Source organism: Corvus cornix, chromosome 4A (genome assembly GCF_000738735.6).
Source record: "Corvus cornix cornix isolate S_Up_H32 chromosome 4A, ASM73873v5, whole genome shotgun sequence".
In the NCBI taxonomy this organism is placed as follows: Eukaryota; Metazoa; Chordata; class Aves; order Passeriformes; family Corvidae; genus Corvus; species Corvus cornix.
Window position 1 is genome coordinate 6,769,301 of NC_047058.1, and position 6,097 is coordinate 6,775,397.

Sequence of the window (6,097 nt, forward strand, 5' to 3'; positions counted from 1 at the left end):
GATAAGGGTATTGCACTTATCTCAAACTGCAAATCTTAACTCAGAAGTTAATCTTGGTCACATGTAGTGTACCAAAATGATGGATCTCACTCTTGCAGCATCTTTCATTTTACAGCTGAAAATTTGCTTCTCCTGTAGGAAAAAAAAATCAGATTTTAAGAATTAAAATTGCTATGCCAGGTTTTTGTGACACACGTAGAATTTCCTGCACAGAGAAGACATGTGCTGGTGTTGAGGTGCTTATGTAAAGCTATCACAGATCATTGTCAGTGGTGGGTGCTGTAGGTAAAAAGCAATTTGTTTATTACACAGAATTTTCAAGATGTATGAAGGTGAACAATTTAATTATTTAGCAAATTAAGGATAATTGAGCTTAAAAGGAGGTCAGAGTTCCTGCACCCCATCCCTTATTACCTTGGATGTTTGTGGTTGCACAGGGGGACTCATTGCATTATGTTTGCTATGAGAAAGTTTAATGTAATACAGCCAAAGGCCATAAAATCTTTGTGTCCTTCAGAAATTTTATCCAATTATTTCTCTTTCAAGACATTTTTTAATGTCTTGTTTAATGTTAAGCTAAACTTCACAATTAAAAATGTAACAAAACTGGTATTGCAGCCTATTTACCCACTGCTATTTATGAAATAATCCAAAGACTCTTGCTATTAGAGCCGTGTCTGACTTCCAAAGGCTGCACACAGAGCAGGAAGTTTTCAGTTGTCAAATAAGCACCTCCAGCTTGCCTTTAATCACTGGGCTATATTTATAAAAATTCTTTCTATATGCATGTTCTAAATATTTATTATTTTCATTAAAGTCTCATCGGCTGAGAAATACTTTCAGCCATCCAAGCTCCCTAGAAAATGCTGAGTATTCCACATTGACAGGGACAAGATGCCTGTGAAATCTGGTAGCTCAGCAGAAGTCCACTTGATATCTTACTAAACACCCACATTTTTTCTGTAGTGGCAATTTGAATATCAAAACAACCCTTCAAAGTAGATTAAGAAACAATTCAACTTCATAGTATTAATAGGCATGAAATTGGATAATTTGGATTTAATTACATTGCTAAATTTTCTTTCACAGTTTATAATTCAAAAAACACCTGTTTAGATTAAAATTCAGTCCTTTTTTTAGTTCAAACTGTTACTCAGATCTTCTCTTTTTTCATTTTTTTAAATTGCAAAGGAAAACCACAGATGTAGTTGGTTGGGATGTTTAGGGAGAGTTTAAAGATATAGAAAATGGCTTGGACAAAACCAATTTATTGCAGCTGTGGAAATATAAAATCCACTTTACCACAAATGCAATCTGTGGGAGGATATTGGCTAGCAGTAGATTGGCATGAAATTCCCAGCTGAAGCAGATAGGGAAAAGTAATTTTATGTATCTTCCTTATATTTATGTGTAATGTTTTGACCATTTCAGACTTAGCTCTACAAATGAGTTATTATAAAATAAAGAAGAAGCTGCACAAGTACGTGCTCACTCAGAAGAAAGTAATTTATGCCATGAAGATGGGGAAATGTCCCAGCTCCTTTTCTTGTGGTAATATATCTGCTAAAACCTGGTGATTTAACTGTATTTCAGTGTTATGAACCTACAGGCACTCAGGAATACACTAAATACAATCCCTAATTTCCTATTACGCTCCCAGACATTGGGATTATTCCAGTTCTAGTTCCAGCAGAACCTAAGGAGAGCTGTCAAAGCCCATCACGACCCCAGGAAAGAGAACTTGGTGGAATTATTCAAGCAGATGGACAAAATTTAGAGGGAAAAATAATAACAACATGAACTTTCAATAGAGCTGGATAGAAAATAAGAAGACAAGGGAAGTTTGTTAAAGCCTAAGTAGTGTCTGTACAAGGAACACCCTTGGCCAGTGTAACCACACTGAAAACTGGAGGGATCGGGGCGTGAACTGGGGGCGAGGAATGAGAGTTTCAGAACATCTGAGCCCTGCCTTGCTCACTCTGGTCATGAGCAGGCTGGGTCGGTGCCCTGGGCCAGGAGAAGAGGCTGCAGCCATTCAGGAGGCAATCAGGCACCATCCTGGGGGAGCACGAGCATTATGAGCCAATTCTCTTTAGGCTCAATGGCCTTTTCTCATATTCAGGATGTTTTATTCACACTGTTGTTTTTTCCCCCAGAGCACATTCCATTGCTTAGCTCTGGCATACAAAAGGTATTAAACATGAGATAAAATTATACAGCCTTTTTTTGTTGTTTTAGAAAGGCTTTATTATATTAATTTTACTTTATGTATGTTTTTTATTAACTTATCTGTTCGGATAAATGATTTGGAAATTGCAATTCTTGATAGAATTAAATTAAGGCAAGAAATATACAGAGAATAAATTTGTCAGCCCTTTGGGATGTGATACCGTGTTCTGGGTCTGTTTGTTCCTTGTCAGAAGGGATCCAGATTATTTCTCTCATAAGAAATTTTACCACGAGATCTGATGCTTGAAAACACAAACTCTAAAACTAAATATTTCAGTTTAGAGTGGGAAGCTCACTGCAGCTTCTGAGATATCTACTTACAGCAATTCAGAGATGGCTGGCAAGGCATTTTATTTTACTTTATTTATTTTATTTGTAGGATATTAATCTGTTTCATTTAGCTATATTGTCAGAGAAATGAAAAGCCTTCAACCATCTGAATTCATTCTTAGAGCTAGACAATTGTAGATTAAAAAAAAGAAAAAAAAAACAGAGAAGAGAAAGAAGACCTGTCTAAAGCGTTCTCTTTTCTTTTTTCTAATGATATTTCTCCACATCTGCTGCAACAATTAAGTTAACTAGGGAGGCTAGATGGCTTAGGGAAGTTTTTTGAGAAATCTCTTTTATTATTGACTTTATTTAAAGCAGCTCCATGCAGGTTTTCTTTTAATTTTGCTGGGTCACCTATTTGCCAGTGTAATATTATTTTTATGCTTTTAAATTTGGAATAATTATGTTAATTTCAAGAATTATTAGATTGCAGTTCCTGGGAGCTCCAGACTCTCACAATCTCTGTGATTGCACTTGTTTTACAACAGCACAACAATATTCCCCTCACCTGAGTGGCTCCAACCCAACCACAAACACCTGCTCAATCCCATAAAAAGCCCTCATGGAGGAGGAACAGGGAGGAAGGTACGTTCTACAGCTTCAGCACAAGTAAGTTTTAAGTGATCCTTTTTCAGGTATTTTTTTTTTTAATATATATATCTAGACAATGAGCGCTTATTGCCATTTAAAATTAATGAAAGTCTACCTTTCTGTAGAAACCCTGATTTATAAGAAGATGGGCATTTCCTCAGCTTTTAAGACTTGGATTTCATTAAACTGTGTTTTTTTTCTAAGGACTTCGAGTCTGAGTGAGTGTTCTCTGCTAGAGCTGACTAAGCAGGACCAGAACCCTGCTGTGTTTATCCTATAATGTCACTGCTCAGGACAGACTAAATCCTACAGGAAAACAGAAAGTTAATATTTGGATTTGGTTTTTTGTCTTTTAAAGCTGACAATTTCCAGCTGGGTGCACTTGTAACTTAGGGGGTAGGTTTTCCTTTGTGTGTTTTTCTGGATTAACAACTTTTAGGAAAAACTCACTAATTGGGACCATGAGGAATAAAGAAGTAGGTGAAGAAAGATAAATTAGAGGGGAAAAGGAATTGGGGTTCAAAATGGAGTGAGCTTCTTTGTACTTATTGCTTTAGAAAATCTGTTTTAAAAGTTCTTAGCATTTGTTTGGAGAAAGATATTTTGAAGCTATGTGAGTTTTACACAAAGGATTTATACAGTAAATTTCAGTTTTACTTTTGTTTCTAGAAGAATGAGTTAATATCTTACTTAGCTTCATGTTCTTAATGACATACTTCATAAGTGGCCTGTGGCACTGATTTTGCTATATTTTATTTTACTGTAGACTATGACATTTTTGGTTTGTTAAACATGTATATTTATATATATATCAGCCCCTCTAGAGAGTCCTGCTGCTCCTATGAGATACACCAGCCCTTCTCATTGCTTAACTGGGAAGTAAAGCTCTGAGTATCAGTGTGAAGTGTCTGATGAAATTAGAAACATCTGCTCCTGCAGCTCATGGCTCCTCCCTGGAGGGGAGAAAGGGAGCGGGATCAGTGAAAGAACAAAGGAAATGCAGAGCAGCTTTTGGAGGGAACAGGGAGATCTCTGGAGCCTCCTGCTTTTGTTCCTTTTGTCCTCCAGCCAGAATTCTTCCCTTCCAGAGAAGAGCAGGGAAGGGAAAAGGATGATCAGTGGTCCCCCAGCACAGGCAGCCCTTGAAAAGGACTTTGCTCCTTACAGGGGAATCTGTGGGGCACAGCCCTAAACCCACGTAAAAAGGTGTGAACAACAAGGTCTGCCAGCCTGAAGATGTTGATGTTCACATCACATAAAATATTCTTTCATGAAGGTTTACTTCTCACCTTTTCCTTTAGATTTTAGTTCCCACTTCCTTTGGCATGGAATTCTGACTGCACAGGAAATGTCCTGATGGATTGATGAGGATTCCTCTTACTAAATCAAATATTGTTTTGAAAACATTCACTCTTTAAAATGAGGTTTAACAATGTGGCCCTGTTCCCTCACACTGACTAACAAACACTGCTTAGTAAAAGGGGGTTAACAAATGAATTTGATTAATAAGAAGCTGCAATTCCATGAACACTATAATTCCTTTAAAAATGTAGTTTATATTTAATGTAGAGTGCAGTTATTCATCCATTATCCTGGAGATGGGACAAAATCATCAAGCCCACTTTTGCAACTGTCTTCTAAAACAAAATATTTGATTTTTTTCAGGATTTCTCATTACTGCAGTGTGACAAAATAGTTCAAATCAAACCCATCAAAAGACTACAGAAAGCAAATATTTATACAAGGTGTTCCCCCCTATTTAGCTTAAGTTCAAATACTATTCATTAGCTAAATTCAGGTGCCATGTGGTTATTTGAAAACCAGGAAACAAGTAGTAAATGCCAATTTAGCTGGGAAAGACAAAACTTCTTAAAGAAATTGAGAGGCTCTGGAGAAATGCAGGTTGATTTCAGTAGAGAAGGAATAAAAGATTCTGATGAGATTGATTTTTTTATTATCATTATTTTTTTTTTTTTCCTTGTGGGATGAATGCTTCCAATTAAATCGTAGGGACAGTGGGGAGGGAGAAATGTGGAAGACATTTATGGATCTGTGTGGTTGGGAGGGTAAAAGAAACAATGTGCAATGGAGAGCTGTGATTAACAGAGGACGTGGGGAAATCAAATGAATACTGAGGAGAAGAGAGATGGGGAAAGGAAAGGCTTCATATCTGCCAGAATTGCTTGTGTTTGATTATAGTCCCACGCTTGTGTTGATTCCATCACTGCCAGAAAGTCATTCCAGGGCAGATTTTTGGTGAATGAAGGATAGGAGAGGGTAAATCTTGTTTTTTGGGTTGGTTTCTTTTTAACCATATCTCTGTTGTTTTGAAAGCCTGAGTTTGCATTGCAAATCTCAGTGTATAATATCTAAAATTTTACAAGTAGAAAGTATTAGCATGAATTCATATTTTCAGTTCATCTGAGCCACACGTACTACTTGAAAAAATCTGGTTTTAAAGAAACTAATGATACATTATCAATCCTATATACCTCTATTTTCTTGGTATTCTGCTATTTCAGCTGTAGCTAAGAAAAGTTTGCAAAGATTATCTCTGTAAAAAAAAAAAAATATATATATATATATATAGTTCTAGTCACTAATTTTGCTTCTTGAATAGTTCTATGAAAATTTGCCTCCTTAGATTTCCAGAATGTACTTGTTCTTCTGTCAGTCATATTTCTAGCAGCAGCTTGGGGAATTTATTCTTTTATGTGTTGAATAGCTCTTCAACACAGGTAGAACTGTTTTCTTTGAAAATGCAAACATCTTTCAAATAGCAGGATATAAATGTGGGGAAAATTCTGAATACAAGCTATAAATATTTCAGGCTGTAGCAGCAGAGAACTTGAACTGAACCTAGTGCTCTGGTACCTAAGTGTTTATTAAACCTGAGTTAGCTTCTTCTGGTGAATTGAAGTGAATCTTTTGCATTTGAAAGAGCCTG